A 20,440-nucleotide genomic window follows, 5' to 3' on the forward strand; every position below is an offset into this window, starting at 1 on the left:
AAAAAATAAAAAAAAACAATGCTAAGTTCGGGTGTCACCGAACATTTTATACTCTCGCATGGTAAAGTGATAATCGAGATTTCATAATACGTCATTTACATATTTTTCAAATACCGTATTTGTGTAAAGTTTTATTCCGCTATCATCATTGGTTCCTAATGTATATACATATATTATACAGAAAAGGCATCAGATGGAATTCAAAATAGCGTTATATTGGAAGAAGGCGTGGTTGTGAACCCATATTTCGTACATGTCATCAGGGTGTTAAGAAAATATTACATACCGAATTTCATTGAAATCGGTCTAGTAGCTCCTGAGATATGGTTCTTGGTCCATAAGTGGGCGGCGCCACGCCCATTTTCAATTTTTAAAAAAGCCTGGGTGCAGCTTCCTTCTGCCAATTCTTCCGTAAAATTTAGTGTTTCTGACGTTTTTTGTTAGTCGGTTAACGCACTTTTAGTGATTTTCAACATAACCTTTGTATGGGAGGTGGGCGTGGTTATTATCCGATTTCCTCCATTTTTGAACTGTATATGGAAATGCCTGAAAAAAACGACACTGTAGAGTTTGGTTGACATAGCTATAGTAGTTTCCGAGATATGTACAAAAAACTTAGTAGGGGGCGGGGCCACGCCCACTTTTCCAAAAAATTACGTCCAAATATGCCCCTCCCTAATGCGATCCTTTGTGCCAAATTTCACTTTAATATCTTTATTTATGGCTTAATTATGACACTTTATAGGTTTTCGGTTTTCGCCATTTTGTGGGCGTGGCAGTGGGCCGATTTTGCCCATCTTCGAACTTAACCTTCTTATGAAGCCATGAAATACGTGTACCAAGTTTCATCATGATATCTCAATTTTTACTCAAGTTACAGCTTGCACGGACGGACAGACGGACAGACGGACGGACAGACGGACGGACAGACAGACATCCGGATTTCAACTCTACTCGTCACCCTGATCACTTTGGTATATATAACCCTATATCTGACTCTTTTAGTTTTAGGACTTACAAACAACCGTTATGTGAACAAAACTATAATACTTAGCAACATTGTTGCGAGAGTATAAAAATTAATAAACGAAAAAGTTATTAAACTCTTACACCCCTTGGTTTCTTTTGGCCCACCCTGTAGTTGTCAGGTAATGATAAAAGCCGGAAGCTATTTAATTAATATCGATTTTCGAAGCGACTCTGAAGTGCAAATTTTTTCACAAAAAACGACGTTTGTTAAAAATCAAAATTTGCATCACTACCTGTGTTTAGCTATTGTAATAATTTTTTTATTTTGGTTTTTATTTTTAAATTTAAGTAGAAAAATTTTGCCCCAAACATCTTTTTATCGTTTTTCGGTAGTCCTCCTTAAGAACCTCCTCAAGATAAAGTAAGCCAGAAATTTTCCAAAGTCTATCACCGATTAATAAAGTACATTCTATTTATATTTTATTTTAAGGTTACAAAAAATTGGTTTTTTTTCGACATATAATCCTTTAATGGGATTGAGTGTTAACAAAGAGCCGCAAGAGGCCTTCAAATGCGCACAATAGAGCTTGAAGGTGCTTACTGAAAGTAAATCCTGCAAATTGGAAACATTTTTTTTTTTTATTTTTAGCTGCTATTCAAGTGCTTCTGCTTTTAATTTCTCACACTTTTATTATTTATGGCAAGCGATTTCTAGTTTTTTTTTGCTTATCCTTCATTATATAATATATGTATATACATATTCTTTGTATCACTGCAGCCACGTGTGCGCTTTAAGTGTAATTCCTACACTTTTAGTGTCTCTATTTATCTCGGTCATGAATACCTTCAGTCACGTAGCGTGTAAAACCACCACTTAATCTTCGCAAGCAAGCGATGCATCTCTCGAACACACTATGCCATTCTATAAATATGTTTATGTGTGCACCTACATATGCTTTGCGCCATTACACGTTTCGCTTTTTAGCTGAGATCTGCGCTAAACAAAATAAATATATAATAAATGAAATGGCAAAAATGTGCTAATATACGCACAGACATATGCACATAATCGCACATTAGCTAAATGAACGTGAATTCGCCGATTTTTACGGCAAATGAAAATGTCGCCAACAACAAAATTAAGCACTTGTGCTGCCTTTGACAAGGATAGCAGCGCTTACTCTTATGTGTAGTTGTATGTGTGTGTGTATACCTATGCTTTGTGTGTGTTAGTAATATTTGTGTAATCAAAATAATTGCCACCTCAGCAATTTCATACCCGAAATTTCGCTTTTCTTGGCAGCTGTCTTCATTTGGCAAACCAGCGGCAGTCGAAGTGACAAGTTGCTTGATTTTCGTTTGCCTCACGCCGGAAGCGAAATAAAATAAAGCACTGCTGAAAATAAAATGTCTGCCGAAAATGCTTGATTAGTAAGCGTTAAGTGTAGTTACGAGTATATATGTATGTATGTATGTACGACCATAACCAGATAACTGTACAGATATACAACCGAAACAGCGAAAGAGTACTCAACAAATGAAATCAAGACGTATGCAGCACTCCATCATGGTATCTTCTATGTATGTATGTATGTATGTGCGATAAGCGGCTGAGCATTGATTGGCAGCACAATGACGGGTAGCGGAAAATCATCACAAGACTTGCTGGCGCAGGAATACCAAAAAAGAAAAAGAGAGTAAAGAAGCAGAAAAGAACAGTTAAGCTTGCGGTACATGTGGTGAGTGCCTATTATCAGCCATGCAAGCGTACGCCATTAATGACTATTGTGCGCGAGTAAATGTGCGAGAGAGTACGTGATCTCATATCGGCACTCGTCGTCATACCCATAGTTTATGTGTTCGCATTATTTATTTATTCATTTGCCATAAAATTGAAGTGTTGTGATAGTGATTTTATGACTATATTTAGTTCGCAAGGAGTGCAGAAAAGGTATATCAGACCTTCAAGGGTTTCATCAAGATGCTCTTTATCGAATGAGGCAATATGGAATATGGAAATATATTTAAAAGTAGATGAAAAAGTTGTAGAAAATAAAACTTTTTTCTCAAGGATTCTAGGTATTATCTTTTGTTACAATGTCATTTACGCGCGGAGCCTCCAAAGCGCTTAGCCTTCTACTGACTTCGCCTCGCCTTGGCCTCGCAAACCAACCATATAAGATGACTAACTTTCCGGGAGGTGATATCCGCTTCAAATGGGAATCCGCAAAAACATCAATAAAGATTAAAAAAATATTCATTAAAGAAGAAGTAGATGAAGATCGAAACCAACCTCGGTGAAAAGAACAGTCTCCCGAAACACAATCACCTAGGATAACAAAATCGTCTTCCGAAAAGGATGGTGGTAGGGTTGAAGTGCGAGGTGGTTTTTATGAAGGTGATCAAGGTGGAAAAATATGCAAGAATTTCGGGTGTCGCGTCGGTTTTCACAAATTAATAAGGTGTGCCGACCAAAGAAAAGAATCAAATGAAAATGGAAATCGACTCTATCCTGTTGGAGGCCGTGAGCACGGCGGCGGGTCGACCGTTGATGGATCCGAATTCAGCCTCGAGCACATTTCTGAAGATAACCAGCTAAGGACTAATCTCTTGACAAAGCTGATATTATACTAATTCAGGAGCCTGTTTAGCCATGGCAACATCTCTAGATTAAAGATTAAGAGCCGCAATGCATCAGACGTAGCCTTTTTTATCTGTTGGGGTTTTGTCACCGAACCGATGGAACAAAGCCGAAAACAGGCAATATGTCAATATGGCCTTCATGTTCATTATAAACTATTTTGGCAACCTGGGAGCTCTTCGTCTTCCAAAGCTAAAATCTCGGATGACACCGTCAGGGGAAGCTCAAATGTGATAGGAGAGTTACTTTCTTGATTTTATAGGCGGTGAAAATCATTCTTGGTGGAGAACTCGACGTTAGGCTGAAAAGTTTCGTCTAAGAGAATGACATCATTAAGTCATGCAAGCCACTTTAGTACGGAAGTGTAGATGTTTATTTCGCTCAGGTAGAGCATAAAAAATTTTTTCGAAGAATAATAAATCTACAATATATGAGCTAAAAATAGTAAGACCTTCTTGATAATTTTAAAATTCTTATATCGGTATACTGTATAGTAGTATACTGTATCTGCCAGAATACCAAAATGAGATTCCTGACTAACAGAGTCACTAAATTACGATTGTGACAATTAGAGACATGAGACAATCGTGACAAGCAGAATACCGATATTAATTTATTCTTCAAAATTCATGTCGTTCTCTACAAGGTAATCGCCCTAGGTTGCTATAGACTTGTACCTACGTTTTTTCCCATCCTCACAACAGTTGAACAGTCAAAACAGCCTTCAATGCGCGTAGCGATTCACGCTTAATGTCTTTAATTGACTTAAAACGATTTCCCCGTAGCGGTTGTTTGAGTTTGCTTAATAGCCAGTAGTCACACGGAACTAAATAAGGCGAATACGTTGGTTGTGGCACGATATCTGTGAAACACTCACCAAAACCAAGAGTTGTCCCGCCTATTTTTATGAAGAGAAAAGAAAACTTTCAACGTAACCTTGTTCAACATTTTCCTGATACAAACCAGTTTTTTTATTGAAACTTCGTTTCACTTACCATTTTATTTATCACATTCATGCCACTTAAATTTCCGAAAATGTTGTTACGTTATTTTGCATTTCTGTACATTTTGACACCAGAAATTTGATTCCGCACACAAAATTTATTGAGCTTCTTTGAATAATTCCACTCATCGTAAAAATGCACTTTATGTACATCTGAAATACAAGCGTATAGTAAACACTAATGATTATTTAGATATGACATTTTGCCCACATTCGAATATTATACAACTTAATGCAACCAAGATCGCGTTTTTATAGGGACCAGATATCAATATTATATATTTCCTGCCAAGAAAGTATTATAAATATAACGAAAATTTTTCAATCATCATCCAAATTTATTTTATCGCCTTCAAAGTAACATCCATTTGAAGCGATGCACATGTGCCAACCTAGGAAAAAACCTGTCTTCCAAATAAGCGAAAGATGAGAGAGAGAAATGAAGAATTCCCGATACTTTCTTGACAGGGGGTATATTATATAAAGGTCTTCAACTCAGTGCCATATTATACTACCTGAAGTCAAAGACCAGGGCGAACTGACGAAGATTTAACCTTTGATGTAGAGCTCGAACTTAAAAATTACTAAATTTTAATCAAATTAGCTAATTGAGTCCATAAGTTGTAGTGTAGTGTTTGTAAGAAGATGTTGGATGTCGTGAGGCATACATATATCTATATATAAGAGTGTGATTATTGCGTTTTTACCCATGCAACATAGCATCTGGCTTATGGGAAAGAAAGACATACGGACCAACAACTAAAAATTTATTTCAAAGTTAGGTCAGATGGTTGATTCTCCAAAATGGCGGTAGGCGGCTAAATACAGTAATTTGTAAAACCAGATAAGAAATTCTGAACTTGGATATTAACTCTCGAAAAAGCATCTGGAACTTTTCAAAACCTACTAAGAAATTTTATTTCTATTGCTGCTGTCACACCTGCATGTCTAAAATGCGTCGTCTGATGCATTTTAGTATTGATCTGGCAAAAGCGAGATGTTCAAGAATAATGTGTTAATATAATTTTCTCTCATCTTCTTCCAAGCAGCTTATTCAACTGGAACCATTTAAAATTATCAATCTTACCGAATGAATCCCAATCAGGCAGTATCCAGTTATAACTCCTAAAACTGACCTGCACTTGTCACGCTCGCCTTGGACCCAACCACCTACAAGAAGCTAGTGGAGCTCTTAACCTTACCCATTCTGCAGCTAGTGATATTGACGTACCCGACATAGAAAGTATGTGACAGAGCCTGCCAAGGCTATCCTCTTCGATGTAGTAATCCAAGTATTTGGGAATTAAAAATGAAGTCTGCGGGGATTCAAGAGCGGCCATACTTGGAGCGATTTGTAGGTCAGCGCTCATACTGATAACAGTCGCTCACTCTTGAATACTAACTTTAAAAACCTTCAGCATGTGGACTGTTACATTTTTGTCCAATTTGTTTATTTTCTGGTTTATTTATATTTATTTAATCTTATTCCGCAATTTATTCGCTAATAAGAACATAATACGGGTAAAATTATACAAATAAATTATTGGACCAAAAACGAGTACAGTGAACTTTTACGTCTTCAAAAGATTTATACTCCTAAAAGTTTTAATTGAATAAAGTCACTCAAATGCTCTCATTCGCATTTTTCACAGCAGCAGAAAGACCATTGACTCGAATACCGTTATGCTCATTAACTTTTGTTTGTTTACGACCTAATTTGGATTTCGCTCACCTCTCGGCGCATTTCTCCGGCTTCCATTCTCGGCGGATGACGATAATATTTTACAGCTGTTGCGCTGTAAAATTTTCATGTTTAACAACAAATTAAATGCAAACAAAAACAATAAATTCACGTGCAACCAAATTGTAAATAGGTCAGACAAACATAAATTCAAAACGCTCGCAAAAGGCGAAAGAAAAGCCCACTTGGATGCCAAATGTTGAACAGCTGTTGACGACCAGCTTTTCTGACCTAGTGACCAGCCAACGCACAAGAGTATTTGACCTAATAAAACCTGCAGTTGTTAAATATTTAATGCGCAACATGTTGACTTTTATGCATAAAATAATAAAGAAAAGAGGAGGGAGCATTTTTGATGGTGGCGTGAAATGGTGGGGTCTGTCAGAGGAGAGTTTGTGGATAATGGCAGGTGTGTGCTTGCTTTTATAAATACATTTTATGCCGTATCTATGTATATGCATACGTATGTGTATTAAGAAGCGTTGTAAAATATAATGTAAATTTTCTTAAAGCGTGTGTATATCTGCAATAGGGTAGTTCTTAAATATCTAATATCTCGTTCTCACATTTAATACTACCATTGTTCTATTAATTTATTAACCGACTGATTTGTTGAAACAATATATAAGTAATTTAAGGCACAAAACAGGCTCATGAGCCGATACAAGCATGCCAAAGCCTTATTCAATTTTCCATACCCTTATTATAAGATTCGGCGGACACGGTCCCTAGTGAGTTGTTGAACCAGAAGAACTCTGGTATTCGACTAATGGAACCGGATTAACCAGATAGGGCATAATTCGAATAATAATATTCGTTTTGCTGTATCTGGATCGTCGTAAGTCCTCGATCATTCCATTCATTTTTGACTATCTGGTTAACCGTTCATTGTCGACTGTCGGAATTGTAAAGGGTGATCCCTTTCGAAATTCCCTACTTTTTTTAAAGTAAAAGCACAGAAACTTCAAATTTAATGGGGAATGTTTATTATCATTCGAAAAAACATTCTTTGTTACTTATTTTTCAGAGATTATCTCTTTCAAATGTTGGCCGCGGCTACGTCTCAGATGGTCCCTCCGTTGAGTCCAATTTTCATTAACAATTCGCGTAGAAAAAAGTGAATGACACGAGTGATGTTTTGCTCCAAGGACTGAATCGAAGCGGAATAGTCAGACTTTAGACTTTACATATCCCCACAGGAAAAAGTTTAACGGTGTGATATTACATGGTCTTGGTGGCCGGACCAAAACGTCGTATCTGCTCACCGAAGTGTTTTCTTAATAAATAACTACATTGCTTCATGCGATGTGTGGAAAGTGGAGCCGTTTAGTTGAAAGCAAATATCGCCGAGAACACGAACTTCTATTTCAGGCATTAAACAGTCGGTAGTCATGGTGTGATAACGGTCGTCATTGACGGTTACGGCCCATAAACCACACCCAAGCGTTGTTTTTCTGGATGAAATGGCAGCTCTTGACTCTTTTCAAGTTGCTTTTCGCTCCAAATGCGGTAGTTTTACTTGTTTACATATCCATTGAGGCAGAAATGAGCATCATCCCTGAACAAACGAAATCGTCGGATCTTCTTGGAAGTTTTCAAGAGCTCATAGAACGAAGCGATGTCGCTTGGAAGGTCGGGCGTCTACGTTTTCACTCTCAGCTACGTCTACTATATTTTCCTCTCTGCGTACTGGACGTGGTATATTTGGTCGAATATTATTCAATAATGAATGCTGGGTCTCAAGATGTGAAATACATTCTTTACAGAACATGAATTTTTCTTCTATGATGAAATGCCAAACAATACTGAACAAAAATAAAATGAGAGCTTGACACGACTCACGAGTGACCTGTCAAAAGAAGGCTATTGAAAAAAGTACCTCTACTTGGATCACCCGTTATTATTCGGTTAGTATTCATTTGATCGGTTACAATCCCAGTATTCGAATAATCGGTTTTCTGGTTAATCGAACAATTTGAAGAGCCCTAGTTCGACGTCATATTCATAAACTTACGTCAGTGCTGCGTTCTTAAGCATTAGTTTACGACCTCTACCCAACGTGGTTTGAAAAAGATTCAGTTCTTTTAGTACATTAAACAAATATGTTGGGTCGATCCATAAAAGATTTTGATATCTTCTGTTATCCTACTATCTTTCTGATGCCAACATGACGATTTGTAAACTTTGTTATTAATAGAGGTGGATGAACGGCAAGTTTTCGATGATTTCACGACCTTCACTGAATGCTTTGTACCGAAAAATACTTGAATTCCTGATAAAATAGACTTCCCAAACAGTTTTGCAATATATTCAAAGATTCCCTAGTAGGAATTTTTTTGGAAACAAGTTTCAGGTAAGTTCATGGTTCAATTTTGTTTTCATGGTAAAATGTTTTAAATTAAAATGGACAAGTCCGGGTCAGTCCGAGTTAGTTTGATTAGATGCTATAAATTTTAGTGTCATACTCGTATTATTAAATGGACATTTATTCAGAGGCTATGTAAACTTTTGAGACATATCTTGTGTGGTGTCTCATAGTTTGAAAATCATTAAAAATAATTTAGTAGAGAAAAATTGCTGGGTCTCAGTGATCAGTTCACTTCTTTACCTTAATAAAATGCCCAAAAAATGAGGTGACATTGTATTTATTTTGAAAATTCTTTATTTATTCTTCCAAATCAATTTCATCTCAAAGTAAGTTTGATGCAATGCACTTAAAAATAATTTAGTACTTCGAAAATTGGTTGATCACATTGATCAGTTCCGTCTTCTTCGGCTTATCTAATAATAAAAAATATAAATGGTCTTTTGAGCTTGGTAAGATTTACTTAAGTCGCTGTTTAGATCAGTGAATACGGTTTGCGGAACGATATGGGTTGAGATTTGGCGAAATGATATGAATTACGAGGCAGTATGGATTGAAACATAAAAAAAGTTTTGTCTCATTCAACAATCCGGCCTTAAATGGATAGCGTTACGCAAACGAATAAATAACGTTTAAATAATTAATCTTGTTGATTTGTTTCTTATTGTTCCTAATATCACAACACCATGATAATCCAAACAGTTTTTGACCTTGATTTTTTGGTTCAATGGCTAGTCTTCAAGATGGTGATCACACTTAGATCTCTTGTGAAGCCGGAAAATAGAAAGAAAGTCAGATAATCAGATCTTAAAAGTCGACAAGTCAGTTTTAGTCCAATTCACAAAACTGCTTTTTGGCGTTTAAGCATAGATCCAATGTCTCAAAAGTGTGATTTAGGTTTTCATGACAGCTCAGTCTGTGACTGAACAAACAAAAGTATTTTGATTATGCCAAAGTTCAAGTTCTGAAATCGCCCAAAAGATGTATTCAATTAAGTAATGAAAAAGGTCTCTAATTGTTTACTTTGAAATCGACGGTTTTTCAACAACGTTTAAAAATATGACCATCCCTCAACGTATTCTAGCAGAAAATTGATTATCGTAAACAAAATTCTGATTCTTTGACAACAAATTTGGCAAAAAATGAAACTTTTAGCAGTAATAAAGTTCACGTTTCAAACAACTAATCATTATTTTGACATGATGTTGTTCAAAAATTGACTGAATACTACCAACATTTAAAAAAGATGTCTGAAATCCTTCGACGCGCGCAGTTTAAATTCAAATGTCACCTTATTTTTTGGGCACAGATACCTAAAAACTGCTTTCATTAGTTCCTTCGCCTTGCTTGGAAGAACTAAAACAGTTCTTGTGATGATTGCTACTGAACCCGAGTATAAAAGGAAGAAGAGTTCCCGCAACCTCTTTTGTATATCATCGGAGGACCACAAAGTAACTATGTGGGTTAATGGTTATGTTAAAATATAGGGTTTTCCAATAAGAGTGATATGAATGAAAAAACACACACACACACAATTAGTTTTTCAAATGTTATTATTTAATTAGAAATTCAAATGTTATTTATTTAATAAGAAGTAAAATCGACACAAATAAGTTCTGAATATAACATCATTCAAATGGGCTCCAGGACTTCTTTCACAGGAACGATTTTAATTCACCCGTGTACTCTTTCCACTAAATCAAGTCGTCTTCATGAAGAATTGCATGTTCAATATTGACTTCTAATGGTGTTAAATTACGACTTCTTCGAGGTCATTCAATATTACAATTTCTTGAAATAATCGAATATCCAAACTATTCTCGTAATAAATCGGTACGTAGCTCCGTCTTGTTGAAACCATATGTTGTCAAGATCAACTTGTCATCGATTTATATCGCTCTCCACTGACAGTGAAGGCGTCACCAACTTCAGTTCGTTTGCTTTCACTAGAAACAAAACTCAAGTATATAAAAATATAAGCGAAAAATATCTGCGAAGCTTTTGAAAAACATTTAAAAAACTCTCGAGAACTATCTTACTCTAAATCCTGATGTTTAAACCATCATAAACAATTCATATGGCGGCTTGTGCAAAAGTCGTTTGTGGTAATTTGTGTTGGAAAGTTAATTTTCTGACAAACATTGCTACAATTTGGAGCTATTTCAAAAAGCTGAGTTTTCATAGCGTCTCAAAACAAATCAAATATCATAATTCACTTTTATTTCATTTGTTGAAAAATTAAAGCAATCATTTCAAATCTCTTCGCTGCTTAGTTAAGTAATTAAAATAATAATTTACTCTTAATGATCACTCTTCTTATACATTCTGTACAATCTCCTCTTTTGCTCAGCTCCATCTCATCTAAACGGCACGAGCTTTCACAATACAAGAGCTTTGAACTTTTGCCTTTTACTGTTTGTCTTCCTTTTCAAATTGTCACTTAAAATCAAATAATACATAAGCGCTTCGCCATTTTCACTTTAAATAAGCCAATTTGAACAATAATCGTTAAACGCTTGTCGCGACGACACGACGAAAGGATACGGCAAACAGGATGAAGAAAAATATATAGCATACAAAGAAATAATACGACTCGAAAGTAAGGGGACATACATATTGATATACATAACAACAACTATTATAGAGCACCTCTACACTGGTGCTTGCGAATAGAGCTCTCGCCAACGAACGCGAACCACGTTTGTCGGGAAAGTGAAACAATCATAATGCCATCAACGCAGACAATAATAGCAACAAAGTAAAGCTCCAGCATTATAGAAACACGGAAAGACTTGGAGAGGAAGTAGGTAATAACGGCAACTTTCGTATTCCTTTACTGACGCGCGCCATGTCGGATAAGCGACGCCATCATTTCAGTTGTAGAAGAAAAAACTTTCTACAAGGTACAGTGAGTTTAAGTTTGCAGAAAGGGGTTTCCAAAGTTTTGCTTTTATTTTTATGCATTACACACGTAATATGCTGTAATTTAATTTTGAACGCATTACGTAATATATTTTGTATTATTATTAGCTTTTGTATTCAGTTTGTAGGAACTCTTACTCAAAGTGCTGACGAAATTCCAGCCAACTTAACTCAATTACTATATAAGGCGCCATTTTGAAAGCTTTTTATATTAGCGTGGTCTCGATACTCGTAATTTTTTGGCCAGTGATTGTAAATCTTTAGATGACTGAGGGCTGAAGTGTCATCTGTTGAAGAATCTTATTTTTTACCAGAGCCAGATTGCCAAAAATTTAGATGAGTTCTTTGGTTGTCTTCAATGCTCCAAAAAATATGTTTTGTATTGAAAATTTATTATTTTAAACGTCAGGATGGTGTGTAAAAATTGATAAGTCTCTGTTCATTTATTGTACCGCTTGGGTTATTTTTGCTCGGCTATAGCAACTTCGTACTTTAGCTGGCTGGTCCTTTTACCAAGGACTTGTTGTCAATAAAACAGAGAGAGCGAGAGATGAAAGTAGGTTGGTAAGTAGAGTGGCCGTCTGACGATACAGATAGGCATTTAGGAGGCCCATTGTTATACCACCGGGACTAAAATCCCCTTATTCAATTGTCTCTTTCGTACTCATCTCTGGAAGGAAATGCAATATTGGGGACCGAATTAAAGTTAACCTCTTAGGATTTCGATATCTCGTGGTATTGGGTAGAAGAAGTTAAAACTGCTAGAATTGTTACAAAGTTTCAAGGGTATACGTACGCTATCTGTACATATTTTAAGAACACACAGTAAAACTGAGAAAAATATATATTTTTCGAGTTACACGTGATCTCCGACGGCGCTAACAAAGGTCCTTCACTACTGCAGTGATTTCGGCTTTACCGTTGTTAAAACCTAACTAAGAAGGATAAAAAAACGTAGAGATACTATACTTATCCAATAAGTCTCGAGACATTATAAATTCACTTGGATGTCACTAGCATCAAGCAGTGACATTCATGCTGACTTCCAACAAAAGATCATATACTCGTACTTCCTGGGATCAGATACATACATATAGTATGTATGTATAGTAAATAAATAGTTCCCCACATGTCTGCATAAAGTTTTACTCAAATTATGATTAATTATTAGAAGTATACGAAAAAGCTCTAGTTTTATACTTGCTGCAGTTTCAATTACTGAACCACGTTTTCAATCCCGAAATTTCGAGACTCATAGTTGGACAAATTGGGGTGCCGAAAGCATTTCAGTTATATATGTACATTAGAGTGATTCATCCAAACATGAGTTTTTAATTGTAACAGGAAGGTCCTCCTACATACAGTTTTCTATTTTCTTATTATCAGATAGAAAATTTATATCTCCTTTCCAACTACTTAAAAAAATATATTGTTACAGGTATATGATTTTTTCCAAACCCAAACTGAAAATTTTTATTTTTTTATTTATAACTATGAAATGAGGAAACTGACATATACTGCTCCATAAAAAAGTTAAGCGTTTAGATATCAATGCTTTTCAATCCCGAAATTTCGGGATTTATACGTAGTAAACACGAGATTTCGAAAATGTTTTGGTAATATGCTTATCACGGCTTGGTATTTGGAACTTTTAATAATCCCGAAATTTCGGGATTTATAGTTAAACAAATCGGGATCATGAAAATATTTCAGTTATATACGTGCTGTAAAATTAAATATCAAAAACTTTTTAATCCCGAAATTTCGGGAATTATAGAAAGTCAACTATTGATCTTGAAATTGTTCGATTTTTTATTTTATTTTGTATAATACATAGCAACAAAAGTAGCTCTACAGTATAAATATACTTTAACTTTTTATTGTTTTATTTAATTTTATTTTAATTCATATATCATACATACATATGTATGTTTATCAATGCTTTCGTAGTTATATTAAATCTTTAGCATATCCCACATTCATTCCTTCTCTTTGATTTTATATTCTTAAATCAGTATTTTACACCTTCTGCAACCTCATCACCCCACCAATAACTAAAAATTCTGTCTTTTCCTTGCAACAATTATATATAATTTTCTCGGTTTCCACAGCAGCTAATTAGCAGCGTAAAATTTCTTCTTTGTTTATTGTCTACCTGCTCCCAACGGTTTCTTGTTACATACCAAAAGCAATTGTAGCATTCCACCGAAGACTAAAATTACAAGCAAATACATGCTTGTAACATCAGCTTATGTCTTATCTGCAGCGGAGAGTGCACGCCCGGATAAAGTAGACACCTGTGCTAACCTATGACACCTGCCAACCGACGGGTGTAATGATGCTTCCGGTTGCTGGCAGGGAAAATTGTCTGCAACAATTTTCTTTGCTAATTGCCAACACGTTGTATTTGTGTTAATACCCGTTAACTTGTAAGCACACACACAAACAGATATTCTTCCTTTAAATACGTTATGCTATGCTTTTGCTCCTCTTACAACTTAGTTTCTACCCACAGCTATAACTGTTGCTTTGTATTATTTTTTAGTTGCTTGTGGAAATCTTTACTTTACTTTACTTAAGAGGAAAGCGTCGCTTTTTGTTTCAGTTTGTAGTCGGTGATCCTTATAATTTACAAATCTTTATCCTTGTTATATTTTGCTTAGACTACTATTTGCTTTGCTTTCAGTTTTCTAGTTGGAAAATTTAAATTGACAGCAGCTGCAAGGAAACTATTAAAGCGATTTGTACGACGGTGCGTATACGCAACATTTTTGGTACGCGCTTTTCCTCGCCACTTAAATGTTAAGTGTTTTGAATTGTGCGGAAAGTACTTTTGTTTCTGAGTGCATTTTGCTTGAGTGAGCTTAATCCCAACTAGTAGAAACTTGAGTCACTACTGAAAGAGTTAAGCAGATTAAGGATCTACTAAAGCTTGTAATTGACGGCGTCTATTTACCAATGGGTACGGTTGGTCGCAGGTGACAGTCTTGAGGCTAATGATGGCCTCTGCATATGATTGCGGTTCAACAAGCGTTGTTACCTTAAAATAGAGAGTAGCTACCGTCCGGCTGATGTTACCGAGAAATCAGAATCCAACATTGCGACCACCAAAGAGGTACGTTGGGCAGGGCTTTGAAAACTGATGAAAATTTATATGTACTTATCTTAAAGTGCCATAATGTAACTGACTACTATTATTCATCACACTGAATAAACACTTCGGGTCAATCCACATCCCATTGAAATTTTACAATACCCCACTGATTTGTCGATAAATAAAAAAAAAACAAATGAATTTTCGCTGTGTAGGGAGCATATTAGAAATGAAACTAACTCCTCTGATTTTACAATGTTTTTTCATTATTTTTTTGATTCATCTCCTCGTAAATCCATTGCTAAGCTAATCTAGTAAGTTTCAGAGTAAAGCGATTGGCGATTAAATAAACCTTAGATCAAAAACTTTCGTTGAAACGAAAACCTCAAATACAAAAAATTTAATTCTTAACAGAAGTTCTATCTGGCATTACTATTTGTCTTAATTATAGGCTCTAGTAAAACAAAATAAATTATTTTTGCTTAACATGAGAAGTTTTATTTAGCAATTCGCCAAGTTTGAAAGTGTGGCAAAAGAGATGCTTCATGCTTAATCTAGCGAAAGCTGTACAGTGGAGGAGAAAGTGTCTAGATGTTTCCACCTCATCTTCCTGTCTGCAACTTTGACAAGTTCCGTCCTCCAAAATATTTTGCCCCAGTGAGGCGGTCATGTGAACCTCGCTAAGAGCTGGTACTTCCAAGGCCATTTTATGTTAAACTCTGTGCCAGAAGACTTTCAAAAACCCACCAATGTTGTTTGTTGGCTAAAGATCACTGTCAGCGAGCTAAAGATCTGTACCGTAGCTTTTCTATTGGGAAGTAAAGAAACCGAAATTTTTCGAAGTGCATCTGCTGTTGAGCTCATTAAAACACGTCTAAGCTTAGCCGCTGCTATAGACAAAATCAACAATTAATACAGCTAAAAATTGAATAGTGCTTCAGAGGCATGTATATCAACATAATAAAAATATTGACAATTGGACAGCCTTAACACGGGAAATTTTAAAGTTCCCGATATTTTTTGAACTCACCTCGTATCATTCTCAGCCGATCCCTCAAACTCCTTGGGTAACCTTTTTCGACCGTCAATTCAGGTATGATCACCGTTTCGTGGCGGCTCACCGCTATTTATTCCCATTAACCATCCGCTTAAGAAATACATATATCGATTTTTTTGCTATCCGGCATCAACTAACATTTGCTTTGCTTCTGCATTTTACGTTACCTTAAGCATTTCTGAATCGAGCTTTTTTTAACCAACTTTTAAAAAATGATTTAGGACTGTCGAATTTCACGATTTTATACTCGCAACAATGTTGCTAACGAGAGTATTACGGTTTATTCACACATAACGGTTGTTTTGTAAGTCCTAAAACTAAAAAGAGTCAGATATAGGGTTATATATACCAAAAGTGATCAGGGTGTTTAGAGTTGAAATCCGGATGTCTGTCTGTCCGTCCGTCCGTCCGTCCGTGCAAGCTGTAACTTGAGTAAAATTGAGATATCATGATGAAACTTGGTACAGGTGTTTCTTGGCTCAATAAGAAGGTTAAGTTCGAAGATGGGCCCACAAAATGGCGGAAACCAAAAAAAATGTCAGTAACTTAATCGGCAAATAAAGATATGTAAATTTGTACAAAGGATCGTAGGGAAGGGCATATTTAATGTTTTTTCTGCATTATTTTTTAAGCTTTTATTCGGAAATCTTGAGCTAATGATGTCTGCAAACTTATAGAGTCGTTTTCTTTCAGAAAGAACAGTTGTGGAATAAATCGGATAATAAAGAGAGAGAAGGTTATGTTGAAAATCACTAAAAATGCGTTAACCGACTAACAAAAAACGTCAGAAATCCTAGATTTTATGCGAAGAACCAAAAAGACTTTTTTAATTGAAATGAGCGTGGCTCGCCCACTTATGGACCAAAACCATATCAGGAACTACTTGACCGATTTCAATGAAATTCGGTATATAATATTTTCTTAACACTCTGATGACATGTACGAAATATGGGTGAAATCGGTTCAGAACCACGCCTTTTTCCAATATAACGCTATTTTGAATTCCATTTGATGCCTTCTCTGTATAATATACACATTAGGAACCAATGATGATAGCGGAATGAAACTTTACACAAATACGGTATTTGAAAAATATGTAAATGACGGATAATGAATCGATTATCACTTTATCATGCGAGAGTATAAAATGTTCGGTGACACCCGAACTTAGCCCTTCCTTACTTGTTAAGATATCGTTTTGGAAAGTTGCAAACGTCATTTTCTCTTCAAGTTCATTTGTCGGAACTGCTGATATCACCACTATAAAACATATAGGCGATACAAACTGAACGATCAGAATCAAGTTTTGTATGGAAAGTTCTTTATTTGGTATCTTCACAAAAGTTGGTTCAGATCATTACTTTTTAGGGAAGATAATCTGAAGAAATTGTTGGTCGGCTTACTATAGCGTCTTTGTCAAAAACAAACTGAGTGATCGGAAAAAGTTATTGTATGGAAAAACTTTTTGAGCATTTTGGCAAGATATATTCATCGAAATTTTGTACACGATTATTTTCTAAGGCAACAATGTAATCTCCGAAGAAATTGTTCAGGTTGAACGATCGGAATCAAAGAAATAAGAAAACTTTTGCATTTGACGTGGAGTCAACCAGAATTTGAAGATTACTGCCTTAAGGTAATAATATAATCCCGAAAAATTGTTGATCGGTTTCAGCTTCGGGAATCATTGACAGAGTATTTTTTCAAAAGATCGCCTGTTGAACGCAACGTTACGGTGAATGGCAGTTATCGTTTTTTTCTTGTTGCTAACAATCTTTTTTTGTTGCCAAAAATGGAGAGAACTGAAATTACTGACATGTGGTGACAACAAGATGGCGCTTCATGCCACCTTCTGTTTTGAATTCTATGGCCATTTTGAGGGAAAACTTCGGAGAACAATTTTCAAGAAAACGGTTGGCCACCAGGCTGATCAGCGATTTAATGCTCTTGAGTTAGACTATGTAGTCTTTGTGGGGCTAAGTCATAGAAAAAAAGTCTACAGAACTTATAAAGCCAGCAAAAACTAGTAATAAAAATTTGGACATTTGTTTAATTTCTATTTCCGAACTGATTCGAAGATATGTGGTCACAATTTTCAATTTAATTCATGACTTCCCAAATGGCTGTTAGTCAAAACGGAAGTGTTGATTGTTTTCCACCTCATCTTCTTCCGCAGAGCATCCACAGATGGCATGTGGTGAGATTTAAATTAAATCGACGCCAAAAAGTAAAATGACCTGTTAAAAGTTTCAAATAAAGAACCGATAGATTTTGAAATTTTATGCGTTTTTTTTTAAAAAAAAAGGGTAAAGCTTTAAAAAAATACCGATATACAGGAAGGCATCAGATCATTTCTCAAAGGAGGTTATTCTGAGCAGTAAATCTACTGTTACCTTAATGGCTGCAACCTCGGTAATTTGAAGGATTTTTATCAGCTGATGGAAACTGTTTTTATCCCGAATTGCGCTTAAATGGTCGTAGTGAAATGTCAGTATTTTTCAGTTGTCGTCCATATACGACTATAACGCTCACTTTCAATAATCTTAAAAAAATGTTTGCAACTTCATTCTGCCATTTCAAAGACAAAAAAATTCAATATCTTTGGAATGGTATAAATGAACAAAAATTTTTTAACAGATTATTAAGGGTGAATATTTTCCGAGTTGTGGCGCATACTTTTCAATTTTTTAGCGTGAAGAACACTTAAAAAATTTCAATTGTTTAACAAAGAATTATGTAATATATTTTTAAAATGAATCATGAAAAAATATTTATTATATATATATATTATATTTGATTTCACAAAATTTCATCGATTTGTCTCCAGTAGTTTATCCAAAAATAGTTTTACAACTTTATCGTGCTCTAAATTCAACCTTCATTAACTTTAACAAAAAATCTTTATTTTTGCTTATTTATATCACGGGGTATGCGTCTGATCCCCTTCCTAATGAACTGCTAATTTTCAAAATCGGAGATTTTTCAAAATTTTCATACACCACTTGACGTGGTTTGACCCAGCAGCGAATTCAAGTATTCTTAACTCGATATAAAATCCGTAACACCATTTGATTCGTTTTTCGAAACTTTCTCATAGTAATGTGGTGGCTCCATGAACTTTAAAGTTTGCTGAACCATTCCTAAAGAACTTTATAACAGTTAGCGGTTTTATAGTGAACTGGAGAATTAAAAATATCGTTAATTACCTACACGTAAGGTTCACTATTAAAGTTAATGTTGACCCTGTTTTCGAAAAGGTGTGGAATTTTCTTTTGACATGCAAAGTCACCAAATAGCTTGTAACTTTGTGGCTATTAAATTCAGTTTATAACAGTAAATACTACCTGCTAATTTGACAGCTATTTCCGCAACAAAAAGATTTTCGAAATTAAATAAAAACAATTTCTCTAGTAGTAGGGTTTCTTACTGGTCTTACCGGCCTGAAACGTGAAATTATCTGCTCACCGCAGCGCTCTCTCAAGAACTCCATTGATTGATGCGATGTTTGGGAAGTGGTGCCGCCTTTTTCTACTTGGATCATCTGTTAGATACAAAGAGAAGAACACAAATGCCTCGAGCAAACTACTAGGTAGGTAGGTAGGTAGGAGTGCAGCCCTATCGGGCTCAATTAGCACTTGATGTGCCATTTTGATGCACTGTTCGTAGAACCTCCTGTATCTGCTATTACGTTTCACCTTCTCTTTCAAACCATTTTGAGGTTTCGATGAAACTAATTATGTCCGATATGCTTTTAGTGGAAATCCATTCAAGGTTTGGTGCTAGATGGATTCCAAGTGTTTTGTGTCGGATCTGCGCTAGAGCTGGGCATTCGCAGAGAAAGTGGAAGATAGTTTCCTTGTTCCCTGCTACTCCGCAGCCACGGCAAATGTCGTTGTAGGGCATACCCATTTTGGATGCGTGTTCCCCAAATGGCCAGTGCCCTGTTGTGGTAGCTGTTAGTTATGACGCATTTTGTAAGTCGTTGGTTCTCCACCTATTATTTGCAATTTGTTGTATTGATCTCCCTTTGATTGATCCTAGCGGACTTGGTATTATCTCCGCCTCGGATTCGTTGAGGAAAGCTCCTGCCTTTGCCAACTCGTCTGCTTTTTCGTTACCGAAAATGTTCCTGTGGCCGGGAACAGAGATCAAGTTTAGTTGGAGCTTGTCTTTTATTGAGCTTAGTGCTCTCTTGCAGTTGTGTACTATGCTGGAGTTTGTCATGGGTGAAGACAAGGCCAGGAGCGCTGCCTGGCTATCCGAAAATATAGTTGCTTTATTTATATTCACGCGGTTTTCTAATAGAGCTTCGCAGGCTTTTTCTATGCCTAGTACTTCTGCTTGGAAGATGCTAGCTGAGTTCGGTAGACGTATAGAGAGAGATATGCCAAGATCAGCGGAGAATACCCCCGTGCCTACTCCACAGTCCATTTTGGACCCGTCGGTATAGACTGAGATGGTATCCTCCTCTTCTATTGAACCTCTTCTCCATTCTCGTCTAGATGGTATCCTCACCTGGAAGTGTCTATGGAAGTCCAGCTTTGGGAGAATGTAGTCTGATATATTAATGGTGAGCTTGTTTAGGATTACACTATGTCCGTAGTTCTGCTGGTTCCAACCTCCCAATTCTTTTATTCTTGTCGCCGCA

This window comes from Bactrocera neohumeralis, chromosome 3 (assembly GCF_024586455.1).
Source record: "Bactrocera neohumeralis isolate Rockhampton chromosome 3, APGP_CSIRO_Bneo_wtdbg2-racon-allhic-juicebox.fasta_v2, whole genome shotgun sequence".
Classification (NCBI taxonomy): Eukaryota; Metazoa; Arthropoda; class Insecta; order Diptera; family Tephritidae; genus Bactrocera; species Bactrocera neohumeralis.